The following is a 15721-nucleotide window of genomic DNA, read 5'->3' as shown; positions in this document are numbered from 1 at the left end:
TGTGTGTTTCTGAATGACACAATTGAAATATACCTTTTAGATTCTGATATTAAGGCTGCAGACCAAAGCTCACTTAGTAGCTCACACTTAAATTCAGGGGGATTTACTTCTCAGGAATGAACCGCAAATATATGATAACTAATAGTAGTGATGGTGGTATATTAGTTTTTGTGTGATTTTGGATGTAGTTGGTATATTTAGTATGTTCATAGACATATATTTATCTTATACAGTTTTCTATAGTTTTGCTTTCCTAAAATGTAATCAGAAAGAATGTTCTTTGCTGACATCCTGCACTACCTCCTTATTAGCAAATGTTCTGCCTCATTACTTTATTAATGTCTCTAGATTTATTAAGACTTTTTATGATATAAAACAATAAATGATAATAAAAATGAAATAGAAAAGGAATAACCAAGTTAATCCAAAAGTTTCAAAGCAAATCTATCTTCTTGTTGGGTGATACAGAGTTTTCAGAAAGTACAGAAGCTTCAAACAATAAATAATGTCCTTCTTGCTACAGTCCTTATGGCTCTGGAATTACTGAAAAGAAGGTTCGCACTTTTCAAGTGAATAAGTAGAAAGATAAAGAACAAGACAGATGAAGATGAAAGGAATGCAAGAAGGTGGTAGTGGAAGGTCCTTTTTTCCTACATCAATTGAGCAAGGAACCAGAGTACTAAATCACAGCTGCTGTTTGGAGACTACTGTTGTAAAGAAAGCTCTCCAGAAAGATATCACACCTGCCATTAAATTTGTGACATATGTCACTTGCTGTCGGGATGCCAGTTCTAGAAATTCTGTAAATCAATCATCAACATCAAGTGGAGAATGGGATTTCCAAGTCCATAAAGCCAGTAGCAACTAAGCTTCACAGTTAACTTAAGCTTTGCAGGTTAAACTCATCCTTGCTGTCCTGGTGGAGCACCTCAACTTAACCAATGGCCTTACTTACTTACTTACTTATAGTATCTGCTCACTGCCAAGTCAGTGAGTCACTTACTCAAGCCAAAGCTGCTTCCCCATCAACAAAAAAATTGAGATTTTTTTTTGTCCTCACTTTAGTGAGCCTAATTTGAAGTTAGCAAAGCAATTGGTGAGCCCTGAATGGAAGCTGTGGGAGATGAGCACAGTATTATTGTGCCTTGGAGGCTTGTCATGAATTCATTACATAGAATAAACCAAAGATGAATACAGATGAGCAATGAAGACGCAATAAGATAAAAATAGTATTTTTGATAGAAAAATAAATCCCAGAGGTTAGTGCTCAGAGAAACGAAAATAAAAGTATGGTGGATGTGAAACTTTTAACAATACCCCACATTATTTTCCTTGTGTTTCTTTCAGTATATCTGTGATGATCCTTTGTTGAGTATTTTTAATTATAATAGCCAAACCTCTTTTCCTGAATGCTCAAAGCACTTCACATTCATTTTATCAGTAATTCTCACAGCAGGCCAATATTATTATCCCCATGTGTGGAGTACTGGAAAAAAGAGTGATTTATTTAATAAAGAAGGCCCTACAGTCATGTCTGCAAACATGCAGAGATACCTGGTGGCCCCCCACCAAGGAGTAATGATGGTGTGAAGAATTTTGCCCTCTATGGAGTGCTATGCAATGGCAGTCTCTCAGGAAAGGTAACTGTAGCTCCGTCCACCCAGACGAACCATTTAGCTCCTTCCTGTCTCACCGGAAAACAGTGAAAAGTCTTACTGCATTTTGGTATGCCTTTGGGGTCCTGTACATGCTTTAGTCCTGATTCTTTGCACTTTTTTTTGCAATGCTGCTTATGCTGTTGTCCTCTGCTACTGATTACTCTTCAATCTCAACTCCTGGCATGTTCTCTGGACCTGCCTTTGGTTTACCCTCTGATTCCGACTGCTGTTTGAACCTGACTCCTGGATTGTTCTCTGGTCTTGCTTTCTCATTTTGTCCTCTGATCTTAACTACTCAGCATTCTGGGCTCCTGGTTCCCGTCTCACTTCAGTCCAGACTGCTTACCATGGCCAGACCCAACAGCTATTCAGCAACTCCCAGTATGCCACCTTTCCAAACATGGATGCTCACTGGGAGGCAGCTGGGACTTCTGGCAAATAAATAGACTGCAGAGAAGAGAGTTGAGTAGGAATGCATCTCTTCCTAAGAATGTCAGTGGACAGAAGCAGACAAGGATAAGGCACTAGCCCCTTTCATAGCTGTTTAGAGCAGGGAATTTAAGCAGGCGCATGACCAAAGGAGCCCTGTCCTCTTTTGTACTTTATCACTCTAGGAACAAATGTTTGTGCACTAAAGAGTGTTTTTCATTGCTCCTTGTTTTTTGTCTGCATCCTGTTGACAGCATTCTGAATGCAACTCAGCCATCAAGCTTCTAAGGCAGGGAGGCTGAAGTAAATTCATCACTAAAGGCTCATGAGGATAGAAGCAACTTGCTGTTGAAGGTGCATGGGGCAGATCTCCACAAAGTCCAATGCTGCTGCATGTGTATGGTGCATCTGGCCAATTAGAGGATTTCAGCAATGGAGGTGGCAATACGTAAAGCCTAAATTGACCACTGCAGCCGTTCCATTCCTCTTTCCACAGAGGTGCTACATAAATGGCTTTTGGGTGCTTTAAAGTCCACCAAGTGTAACTTGCTACTGGTATTATAATTCTAAGCAGTTTAAACTGTTGCACTGTCACAAAGATATGAATTGGCTGTTTTGGCAGATTTTTTTAAATAAAAAATAAAATGCTTCATCTGGTATGAATAGCTCAGGGATAGTCTCTGTCTCCTTATATTTTCATACAGCCCACATATTCTCAAAATGCCTACAGCCAAAACCACAGTAACAAAACCTCCAAGAGAATGCAAAGATATCATTACAGTGGAAACACTGACTTTATTGTGGCATTGTATTTTGCTTTTGAAATGTGGCCTATGAGGCAGATTCCCTTGGCAGGTTTAATTTTCTCACAGCCTGCAGCAATCTGTATGTGAAGTTTAACTTGCTTTTTGCCACATGCTGAAAAATGCATAGCAGACAGTTCATTTGCTCTTTTGAAAGTAAAGGAGCAACCGACTATCAATAATTTCTGGTGCAGTTTTGGCTCAGGATTCTAATTCCTTTATTACCTCTCTAGACTGCTAAACGAAACTTGATAATGTACAACCTCACCTCTGATCACAAGCACCCACAACTTCATATGGAGAATGAGAGTTGGATGGGTACATATAGACATGTCATGTAGTGTGCAATGGGTGCTGTGTGAACATCCTTGCATAGAAACTGGTTTTTAAAGGTATTTCACCCAGAGTACATTCCAAATGTCAGGTTCCCCACCTGCTTTGACTGGAAGTCCCATCCCCTTTTGGAATTGCTTTAGGATCCTCCCTAAAAGTGTTGTAACAAATGATATGTACTATACTATTCTGCACTACAATGAACATGCCGCATAAAGCAGCCATAGATTATGACGTAGAAACTCCTCTCTCAGATGCCTCTGATCATGCAAAGAGGCTGCAAAACTTACTGAACAACTAGGACTTGAAGACACAGAACAAAACTGATGGACAGTGGATTCAGAGGAGATAAAAACATTCCACAGAACATAATCCACAAATAGATTCATTGCAAGAAGATGTGGGGCTGGCCAATGGCTTAGGGAGGTTTAAGGCTGTTTAGACAAGTTCATGGGGAGCAGGTCTATCATGGCTATTAAGTATGGTGGCTGAATAGAATCTCCATGTTGACAGGCAGTGTGGCCTTCAAGTGCTGTTGGCTAGAGAACAAAAATAGTGGGGGGGGGGATTTGTAGATTTCTTGGAAGCACTTTGCTGGCCGCTGTCAAAAGGAGTCTGATGCAGGACGCTTTTGGGAATGTTCTAAAAGCAAAGAAACTGGGGAGGTACATGTGGGGGACACACTATTTTGGAGTTGTAGATCTTCTTGAGGATACGCAATGTTGTTACATAAAAAGACTATGATGGAGAAATTTAATTTGCATATTGATTTTTGTCTCTAAAGTAGTTGATAGAATTCCCTGTGGTAGACTTCTGAACCCTCCGAATTTTACTTCAGGGAAGGGAAAAGGGATGTTTATTTTATCCCTCCTCATTGTATGGTGGTGGATAGTCTGCAGTTCCATGGGACTCAAGATCAGTCAGAAATTATAAAGTCAAACAGTTTTATTATGCTTTCCTTCCTCGGTGACAGAATTATATCAATATAGTTGAGAAATAAATGTGCTTTTTTGGTAATGGATTATATGCTGCTGCCAGTATAGATTTGAGATCTGCCTTTGATTCAGTCCCAAGAGATAGATTATAGGCTATATTATACATTTATTCTATTGATAAAAGGTTGCTTTATCTTATTATATACCTGTATGAGAAAACAATGAGCCTGGTGAGATGTGTGTTGGAGAGTAATTGAACCAGACCCATTCCTGCTATTTAGGGTGTTCACCAGGGCTATATACTTGTTTCTACATTATTTAATCTATACCAAAATTATTTGATTGTAGCTTGCTTGTCACCTGGTTTTTACTCACTCAAATTGTCCAAGTCTAGAAGTCCTTCAATGTATTGTGCAGACAACACTGGTCTTCTGTCTCTAACTAAAGCAGTTCTGCAATTATGACTGTGTGCTTTTACGGCCTATTGTACAGATAACTTGCTGACTCTTAAATTTAGTAAAATGAAGATCATAGTTTTCTCCAGACACGTCTCCTTAAATGGGTTATTGGACAGCAGTCTGTATAACAAGTTAGGATGTTTAGATACTTACAATAGGAGATGGTATGGTGCGGTGACAATGTTCATCTCAACTCTGCTCTGTCATGCTGCTGTATCTTAATGGGAGGTGGAGGGGTGAAGAGATGAGCTCAGCAAAGTGTAAGCAAAATGCAGATGAAGTGGAGTATGGGTGGGCCTTCCATCTCCCTTTTCATTGGACTAAACTAGTTTATAGAGTTTATAGCTAAAGCTGCACCCTCTTCCTAGATCACATTAAAAAATCTAATTAAGCAGACAGTCTGTCCCTTAATAGGCTCTTCCCAGCGGAAAGCAGGAGGAATAGCTCTGTTATACTACAAACTGATAAAAAGCAATACCAGAAAGTACTTGAATCATCCGTCTTCTATCTGAAAGGTCATATGATTTAATGTTGCTTATTATTGTTACTTTACCTGCTTTGAGTCTGTGAGACAAGCAGTTGAAAATATTTTAAACAAATGAAGCCCACTCTTTTGGGTTTTTTTACTATCAAGGAACTCTTCCTTATGCTGCTTTTAATTGAACACGGTCGAAGACTTCTAGTTAAGATGGCATCAGGTCAGAGAGTTGGCTCCGAAGCTCTGCAGATCACACAATTTTAATCAGGTTTTAATTGGTTTTAACTTGTGTCAAACCAATTATTTATCAATTGAACAGAAGTTTTTATAATGCATCAGGAGGTGTAGGTAGGACTGGCAGTTATTAAATATCACATATCTGTTCTTTGAACGATCAACACAGGAATGAAAACATGGTGGGGGTTCTCATGTAATGCAGTCCACTTTTTTTGGGGGGGGGGATTCATGTGCATAGCCTACAGTAGAAGCAAAATAGATGCCTTTGCCTAAGATCACAAGATGCAGCTTGAAGAACTAGGAGTAAACATCCTTCTGGAAGTTAGGAGATAATGTTTCTTGCCATGAAAAAGGTATATTTCCAAGCTGTTCTTCCATTCTGCTCTGTGTCCCTGAGACATTAATTGCTTCTGATGGAAGGAGCAAATTAAGACAGAAAGTTTATTAGATGAGCCACTTGTGGAAATATGTTTGGTCTTGAGGCCCTTCTATGCAACCGTGGTTAGAACTGGGGTTGCCAACCTGTTTCAACCAGTTGGCGCATTTGGAATTTGAGAAAGTGCTTTGGCTGCTAATCACAAAATGGTGTGGCAAAACACAAAATGGCTGCTGTGTGGGGGAAGGCATGACATGACACAAAATAGCTACCACATCTAAAAGAGCAGAAAAATAGCCAAAATCACAAAATGGTGTAGGCTGCCTCCCATCAATGAAAACAAAGAAGGCACATCAGCCATCACCAGCTTGCTAATAAACCATTTGCAACTCTCCTCTGTTTAGAATGGAAGGGAGAGTGAATGTCTAGTTCTAACATTCAATGAAATCTAGTGGCAGAGTCATTACAATATATTATATTGATCTAAAGTGGGCAAGTTTTAAAGTTTCAAAGTATTCTTAATCAGGTAGAAGGGTTTTTTAAATCATATTTGTCAGTTGCCTCATGAAGTCTCTCAGTGATATACAGTCAAACAATTAAAGCATCCAAGTTGGAGGCTTAAATGCTTCTGTTCATTGCCTGGAAATTCCTCATTTGTTTTGCTTCTGTTGGTGGCACTGGCAGCGCCAATCTTTTGTGATTAATGATGGAACACAGGACAGCATAAAAAGGAAAGTCCTCCTCATTGAGCTCTAGCAATTTGATATTTCAGTCTTCTGGTCTCAGTGGGATAGATCTGGGTCCATACACCTCATTGATCATAGTTCCCCATGAATATTTAGAAATGTGTTCCTTCCAAAAGACACAGTTTTAATTCTAGTCATGTACAATATGGTTCTCCAGAAACTGTGGCTTAGCAACTTCCATTCGTTTCAATGAGACGTGAATGAGATTTCCATTCAGCAGAATTTGCATCTTATAACAATAAGCATGCATTTTCCTTTGGAATCAATAGTCATTCCACAAGAAACAAAAGCCCTAGTCACAACCCAGCACTAACTGAAATGTGCTAATGTGTCTCTTTTACCTGATGCATTTATCTCAGAAATAGTCGTGCCTGTTTTGGTAAATCCCCAGAATCGCATATGTGTCTTGACTGAGAGAACTATAGATGTGAGAACAAACATGAAGATCTGCGTACGCTGATGCTACCACTGGATGCTGCACATATTTGACCCTTCCTGGAATAATTGGGGCCCAGGATGCAAGATACAGGTCACAGTATCTATCTGTAAAATCTTCCCTTGGGATAGGATCTATGTAAGGGTATAGGTTTCCTCAAGGTCCACTTAGAAGTGTTCTGCAAGTAGAAGGTGATTGCACTTATGCAGTGATCTAAATTACAAATAAAACATTTCCCTTTTAGGGACTGAAAGGACACTGCCAGGGCATTCAATACTTGCAAGTTGTAAGTGGTGGTGGTGGTGGCCGGGGGAGAAATTCAGTCTACATAATATGAACCCAATTAATAAAACAATATATGAACTGAAATGCAGCTATCTTAAAAATTCACATTTCTCTGAACTTTGTAATGCAGTTTTCCAGCCAAAAATAAGTGTACAAAATGCATCTATTAGGGGAATATTAATACTAATGCATATGTTACTGAAATGAAAATACAGAAATGCATTATATTAAAGGAAGTAGCTTATAAAATAGGTATGTTAGGCAAGATTGCACACAGAATTGTACAGTAGGAGACACGAACATTAAAATGCTGGTGAATTTATAGTGGAAAGCTCTGCAATAGAGGGAGAGTCACTTCCTTATTTTGTAAAGATACCAGTTAACTGGTGGCTGCTCCCCGCTGAGCTAGCATGCCTCATGAATGGCATAATAAGTATCATCTGACAGGCCCACCAAAATGCCATTTGTAAGTATCTCACAAGTGAAAGGACTTACTTTAGGAATTGCACCATTTGATTGAGGGAGCTATAAACTGGCTGAACTTGAATGGGATATACTTCTTGTGACTCCTTACGGCTGTGAATGAAATCATTCAGATCTACAGTGTAGTGCTGTCCTTTCCAAGTGGTTCTGCAAGGCCTAATCATGAGCATTCCTCTGGTGACTGTCTAACCAGAGAGAGAGAGAAAGGAAAAGAAAATAATCTGAAGAATTATATAGAATTATGTAGAAAGGCGTGAGAGTTGAGACATTTTCTAGATCTAGGCCAAATGTGGGGAATCTTTGGCCCTCCAGATGTTCTTGAACTATAGCTCCCATCATTTCTGGCTATTGACCATGCTTGCTAGGGCTCTTTATCTTGACCATCCCAGATGCTCAGAGAATAAAATTCAATTTCTTTTGAACATTGTGTTCTATTTCACAACTGTTCTTAACTATGATTCTCAGTAATATAACAGAAATGATATATTATTTATAAGCTGCCCACCTGACTGAGTTGTGCCAGCCACTCTGGGTGGCTTCCAATAAATTAAAACATCAAACACAGTTAAAGCATCAAACATTAAAAACTTCTCTAGACAGGGCTGCCTTCAGATGTCTTCTAAACATAGTTGTTTATTTGCTTGACATCTGACGGGAGGGTGGGCACCACTACTGAGAAGCCGCTCTGCCTGGTTCCCTGTAACCTCGCAATGAGGGAACCACCAAAAGGCCCTTGGCACTGGATCTCAGTGTCTGGAGATGGAGATGCTCCTTCAGGTATACAGGACTGAAGCCATTTAGGAATTTTTTATTTGTTACAGTAAGATACCATCCCTATAACTGAGTTATCTGGGAAGTTTGCAGACCATTAAAAATGCAAAATACAATGCAAAATTTAAATGATAAAATCAAATGAAAGAGATTATGAATAAATCAAATCAGCTAAAACCAATGCAAGCACAACAGCTAAAAACAATTTAAAACCAACATAAACCCAGGAAGGGGAATAACTTAGTGCAAAGTTCTAAAAACACTAAAAGTGATCTACCACTATAATTAAAATTATGAGGCTTTGGAGAACAAAAAGGTCTTCACTACATCCGCCTAAAAAGCAATAGCACGAGCACCAGGTGTGGAATGCATTTTGTTGCAACATCAACACATTCCTTGTTGTCATCTTCTTACCTCTGGCTATTTCTTCCATTTATCCTGTTTTATCCTGACAGTAAAAAAACACACGCCATACTGTGTATAGAGGATTCTGCTGGGGATTGTGGCTATTAGGGAGATGCCATATCTTGCAGTAAGGACCAAATGGATACATTGCCACATCCTGAAATCTGATTTTGCCTTTTGATCCATCCCTACAGAAGGAAAAACATCGTATTTTCAGTTTCTTGCTTCTTCTGCTATCCCCCAGAGCAAATGGATTATGTTGAAAGTTGACTGAACAAAGAGACACTTTACTCACACCAATAAATTTTGTATATTCCATGAAAAGGAGTTGTGACAGAACAATGTAACATTGGTGTTTTTAGGACAGAAGTGATGGGATACAGTTACTTTTCTACAGCAGCAGAACCTCAGATGTTTGTAGCACCTGATCTTTATGATTTGTACTTTTGTACTGTAACTTCTCTGTCTTGTCTGAATATGTCTGAAGATGTTCCAAAGGTTGTTCCACCTTTTGTTAATATTTGGGCAGCTTTGTACATTTTGGTAACATGAATCATGAATTTCTCAGAAGCCGATGGGGCACTGTTATCATTCCTAGCCACCTTAGATAATTTCACTTATAACAGCAATCTTGAGCAATTGTACACAGCCGTCTGAGGCTCTGAATTCCTTACCTTTCAAACACTTTGATTTCTGAGCTATGCACATCACAGTAAAGCATCTCTAGGTGCCTCTGAGCTGATTCACATATATTTTCCCACACTCCTCTTTCTGAATGCATTATTTGCCAGTGGAAAGGGTAGCATGTGTGGTGAAGCTGGCACTGATTTCCTTTTTGGCAGAGCCTAAGAAGGAACTGGTCAGAGATCTGGATCCCATCTTTCCAGTATATAGAAATGAAATCCATACTCATCCTCTGTTGTCTCTTTACCGTCACCTCCAAGCTACATGTTTTCCATATGAAGAACAGATTGTTTTAGCAAAAATCATGCGAAAAGATAATTGTTATGAAAGCACAACTGCTAAATATTTCTTTCAGAAGGGGTATATCTGCACCACAAAAATCCACTGGTTTCATACTACTTCATTTGTCATAGATGCTCCCAAAGGGTTGCTGAAAATTTTGTTAGGTCCCTGCCTGTTTTCACAAAATCACCGTTCCTAGAGCTCCTTGGCAAGAGACAAGGCCTATTAAACCAGGTAAGTCTGTAATTTAGCTATGTTCTAAGTGTAGCTTTCAATGAGATGTTTTGATAGCAGCTTCACATCATTTGTACAAGCTTTCCTTTACCAGTACTACTTTCCTTAGCACAAAAACATCTTACGCTAGTTCCTCACAGGTGGAATTGTTGGTTCATTCAATAGCAGTTAAAGGCGTATTCTCAAATCATTGGCAATCATATACAAGGTGTGCAGATAAATACTGCTTCTAACAAAATGTTAGAATCCCTAGGCTCCAGGCCTTGGTTAGCTTTCACACAAATTAAGCCCTTGTTGCAGGTCTTCCCGCCCCTCTGAGATTCATCCTCCTCAGCCTGCACACAACATTGTTTCCACAGTACGTCCCCAGTCTCTCAGACAGAAAACACTGTGGAATTAAGGTTGAAAACTTGTTTTGTGGCATGCTTCCTAGACTTTTAACAATTGCCTGACCTATAGAAATTTGTTTGTAAAGGAGGGGAAATTCTGTTGCACAGCTGAAAGTTTTTGCCCTAGTGGAACTACATTGTTGGATCCCACATACATATACACCTGTAACTCAGGATAATATGTCATGTGTCTGAAGTAGACTATACTCCCCCAGGCTGGTTCCATAATACATTTGCTAGTCTTTAAGATGCCACAAGACTCTTTTTGTTGCTTCTGCTGCAAGAGATGGTAGCGGGGTTACTCCTGGGGGGCACTACATTATTGTTACATTTGCTAGCCTGTGTAGACAGGTCCTACATAGATTTCATGTGTGATGTTGGAATTCATTGAAAATGTGTGGCCCAGTTTCCAGGAAAGGCAATGCTGAAGAAGTTAGCAGCAGCAGGACATTCCTGGACTTCTCAAATGATATTTTGCACTGCAGCAGATACCACACTACCAACATAATGTAAGGAGAGGGTTGGGTGGGTGGGCTAAGGATCGCCTCTTCCTATCAAAAGGGATAAGGATGCAAGAATGCCAGCATCATATAATCCTGATATTTCGGGGTTCTTAAATGCATGGAGGACCTCCATAGATACAAAAGGCTTACTGTCTGAAACTGTTGCTTTCCGGCTTGTAGAAGACCACTGAATTGGCAATTGGGGGACCACCAGGAAGAGCTGGTATGTTCATCCTCCCCTCCCCCCGGTGTTTACTTGAACTAGCCATGTAACACAAGCAAGCATAGGGCCTTTCTGTGAAGTGGATAGAGAAAAGCAGAGTGGGTATCAGAACAGGGTTCAGAGAAGCTTGTGGCGGTGCAGAAGGAAGAGAGCACACTATGGAACACAAGGTGAGAAAAAAGGGAGTTAATAGAGAGCTGGTTGCAAAGAAAACAGGGAGTTGGAACGGTAAGCAAAAACATGAACTTATTGTTATCAGAACAATGTAGCTTTCTTGAGCAAATGGGAAAGTGGTGCGATCCTGCAGTCCTGGGGTAAAATGGAGATGAAGAAAATTCTAAGCTCAAGGAAAAGTGATTGGAATACAAACATGATTTACCTAGATAAGAACAATAGAGGTTACACGCTTTTATGCTAAATAATGCATGAGGAAATGTGTTGTGGTTTAATGAGTGAAAAAGGATAGCTTAATAGCCTGAGAGCAGCTAAACTTTACTACAGCTCCAATAAATAATGTTTTATGCATATTTTTTTTTAGATTAAGTAAAATGTTTCCAGGAGTGGGGGAATAGTGACAGCCTTAAGTGCAGGAAAGAAACAAAAAAGTGTAATCTTAATTTCACTGGGATAGTTCTACTTTCAAGCTACTTTTTTTAAAGAAGCTATCATCTGGGATCTTTTCCTTCGCCTCCCAGCCTCTCATCTTCATAGACCAACATTTCCCTGCCTCCCACCCAAGGTCCCTCTATCAACCATCTACTACCCCCATGAGTGCACAATCCTTGGACCCTAATAAAGGCCCGGAGCAGAGAACACAAAAGAAGAAAGAAAATAAACAGAAACGGGGTGGGCAATGGGGAAAGAAAAAGAAAGAAGCAAGAAGAAGACAGGAAAAGGAAAAGAAAGAAAATAAAAAAGAAACAATCAAAAATAAAAAAAGGCTTCTGAATTTCTATCTGCCAGTTACATAATTAAAAAATATTATTTAAGACATTCACTCCATAACATTCATCTTCTCCACTTTCTGTTAAACAATGTTTCTTTTAAATCCAAGTATCTCAAAATCATTCATTTCCTTTCCCCACAAAAATTCCAAGAGATCCCAAACAGTTATTATTAGTAGTAAATGTCAACTGTTTTTTTCTTTTATATCAACTTTGCCTCTAGTAATTCCCACAAACATGTCTTCATATTGAGTAATAGTAAATTCATCCATCCGTATCCATGTTAAAAGTCTCTCCACTGTGATCACTATTGAAATTATATTCCATCATTCTTTTCTTGTTCTATATCCTTTACTTCACACCCATATCTGTATAATCAAATTCCATTTCCTATTGTATTTCCATTTCCTGTGGTGTTAACCATAGTTTATTGTACATTTTAAATATGAATATTTATATGTTACTGTTTTGATGGGACTGTTTGTTGTGTGTTGTTATTATTGTGCACTTCAATTACTGTGTATTTTAATGGTGTTGTAAAATGGTTTTTTATATTTTGTAAATCACTTCAAAGTCTTAACATTAAGTGTTATATAAATTAATAAATAAGAACTAGCACTCCAAGAATTGGGTTGGCTGTTACCAAACACATTGATAATAAATGCCAACTCAAAGTTCTACTTGGAATAATGTCTGATTCTCATTTACTATGAGTTAAAGTGAAATGACTTGGACTCCAGCTCTAGTTTTGATTGACATTTGTGTTGTACCGTAATGACAGCAATGACTGAAATAATTACTTGATCTGTGTGGAGATCAACTAGTTCATTAACTGCAGCTCAATAATGTTGGTTTTAACTTGGTTTCAACTGACCCTGAACAATTTGTAGTAATTCTCAGTCTCCTTATTTTGAAGTATTACTACTGAAGTAAATTTAACTTGTATGAAGTAAGTAGCTTTAGGATTGTGGCTCAAAAGTTCTAATATGTTAACAGTGCATTACAACTGTTTGACTTGTGCTAGTTTAGTTAAAACACAGGAGTTTCTGTGGAACATGATATTTGGTGAAAGCAAGCACAGTGGTACCTCGGGTTAAGTACTTAATTCGTTCCGGAGGTCTGTTCTTAACCTGAAACTGTTCTTAACCTGAAGCACCACTTTAGCTAATGGGGCCGTGCCGCTGGAGCATGATTTCTGTTCTCATCCTGAAGCAAAGTTCTTAACCCGAGGTACTATTTCTGGGTTAGCGGAGTCTGTAACCTGAAGCGTCTGTAACCTGAAGCGTATATAACCCGAGGTACCACTGTACTTATATCCCCCCCCCCGATCATTAGATCACATGCATCCTTTCCCTGTGTCACACAATCCAGTGTTTCTTACTACCAATGGCAAATATGACTTTATTCTGTATGAAGAATGCCATTTCTCCCTCATCTCTAAATAAACACATCATTCTCCATTTGGTGGCAGGGGCACAGTTTAGAAGGTATGGTTTTACCTTGCCTTGCAAGGGACCTTTCATGTAGCCACTTCAGGGAATAGCATTTGGGGGAAAGGATGTGCCAAGTGCCCAGCCTGAACCTAACTGGGCATGCTGTCTATATGTGCATGTAGGGTTCCAATGTTCTCAGGGACATTTGCTGAAGTGGAAGCCTGTGTGTGGCAGATGTAGATGAAAATGGCATGGCCAACTTTTCTGTACAGAGGGAGACCAACCTGGCCTCATCCACTGACCAGAGTAGGTCACATCCATACCTTACATACTTCTGAGAGAGCTACAGCACCCTTAGCAAATTAGTTAACAGTATTCTTTGGGGTAAGCCATGTGCTTTAGCTGTGTGCTAAATGTGCTTTAAATGTATAGTGTGGGTGTGACCGAAGTCACCGCAGGAAGTTTTCTTCCTCCCTCCCTGTGAGAAAGGACAGCCTGTTGTGCTGGGACAACTGCCTGTTGTGCTGGGACTGCAGCGCTGAAGGGCAGCACATTCTGGTCTGTCCTCAGCCAGGGGACCAGGGGCCACTGGAAGACTGTCTCCCTTCCCTCCCAGGAAAAACATAATAGCATGGGGAAAACCAGTCTGGCCTCATTCACTGACCACAGAAGAAGCATCTGCAGGGAATTTCCTTCCCCACTCCCTGCCAGAAAAAAACACTTGGCTCCAACCAAGGCTGCAGAGCTGAAGGGCAGCAGACACTGGCCTCTGCTATGATCCAGAATCACTGGGAGAGCCTCCCTGGAAGAGCATCATTGCAAAGGGGACCAACCTGAGGCAGGGCTCTTATTTCTCCCCTTCTTGCCAGAAAGAGCAATTACAGTGGTACCTCGAGTTAAGAACTTAATTCATTCTGGAGGTCCATTCTTAATCTGAAACTGTTCTTAACCTGAGGTACCACTTTAGCTAATGGGGCCTCCCGCTGCTGCTGTGCCACCGCCATGTGATTTCTGTTCTCATCCTGAAGCAAAGTTCTTAACCCAAGGTACTAGTTCTGGGTTAGTGGAGTCTGTAACCTGAAGCGTCTGTAACCCGGCGTACCACTGTACTAGAACATTTGTAGACTCAAGATGCCAACTCTGAGCACCACATCTACTCTGGAAGCCCTATTACAGGACCTAAAAATGCTTTCCACAACATCAGGAGCTTATTCACCTGCTCATCTTCCAATATGATATATGTCTGCATCTGCCAGCAACGTCATTCTATCTATGGCCAATATGTATGCAAAAGTATGAATGGATACAAAACTGACATCGGAAAAAGACATTTCAGCTTCCGAGGATCCTAAAGGTGGTTATCAACAGAAAGGGGTTACAACTCCCATCAGCTCCAACCAGCAAGGAAAAGGCTAGAGATCATGGGAATTCAGCTCTGCCTGTCTACAATCTCCACCCCCTCCCCGTCAAGTATTTATGTACCTGCAAATCATCATGCATCATCCATCGAAGGCTCACACCACATTGGTTAGCCTTTAAGGTGCCACAATTACAGCTTGTGCCTCAGTTTATTTCCTCCTTCTCCTTCCCAGCCCCTCTTTCCCCCCTTTTGTATCCCATGTTTTGTAAGCCTGGGAGCAAAGTCCCTGCTATTATTGATCACTTTGTGTGTGTGGTCTGGATTAAAATACAAATGAACAAATCTCTTTCTTCTTCTTCTTTTTCAGTTAATGAAACGGAAAAGACCAGCCCCCTGTGCCATATTGTCACCGGCACATCCCCCCTCTCTCTCTCCCCCTCGCAGGCGCGTCCTACATTCGCCTCCCTCCCCTTCATTCTAATCTCTCCTCGGAAAGAGACGCTTTTCTTCTTTCTGCGCCACGGCTTGCGTATCTTTTGCATGTAAACAGGCACGACTCCAGCGCCACCGCCACCCGGGGGTCCCCCTTGCTCTTGCCCCTCAGAACCCTTCCTTCCCGAATCCAAACACGTCGATAAAAGAAAAGGGTGGTTGTGGGTGGGGGGTGCAGGGGAACACGGGGGCCTTCTCCGCGCTCCGCCCGCTGCGTTCCTCGGCGCGGCAGGTGGCGAGGCGCGTGGTGCGAACCTCCCCCGCCGCCTTCTCCGCCGCTGTGACCGCACAATGCCAAGCTGTGGCGTTTCGGGGTGGCTGCGGGAAGCGGCGGGGCGCAGGGC

The 15721-nt window shown here is 40.7% G+C and overlaps 1 long non-coding RNA gene across 7 annotated transcripts in view; it reads right to left on the bottom strand.

Moving 5' to 3' along the window:
* Nucleotides 1-15721, bottom strand: part of LOC310676928 — a 36639-nt gene that overhangs the window by 17786 nt on the left and 3132 nt on the right. For 3 of the 7 annotated variants that reach the window (XR_014510792.1, XR_014510793.1, XR_014510794.1), the window contains exons 1-3: nucleotides 7670-15669; nucleotides 4770-4833; nucleotides 1318-1486 (exon numbers count right to left, since the gene is read on the bottom strand). This is a non-coding gene — a long non-coding RNA (uncharacterized lncRNA). Of the gene's footprint in view, nucleotides 1-1317; nucleotides 1487-4769; nucleotides 4834-7669; nucleotides 15670-15721 lie in introns of those variants that run through there. The other 4 variants (XR_014510796.1, XR_014510797.1, XR_014510791.1 and 1 more) reach the window with 4 other exon arrangements.

Source organism: Podarcis tiliguerta (genome assembly GCF_965153285.1).
Source record: "Podarcis tiliguerta genome assembly, chromosome: 4".
NCBI lineage: Eukaryota > Metazoa > Chordata > Lepidosauria > Squamata > Lacertidae > Podarcis > Podarcis tiliguerta.
Note: the sequence above shows the minus strand (reverse complement) of the source record. Positions and strands in the feature narration are given on the sequence as shown.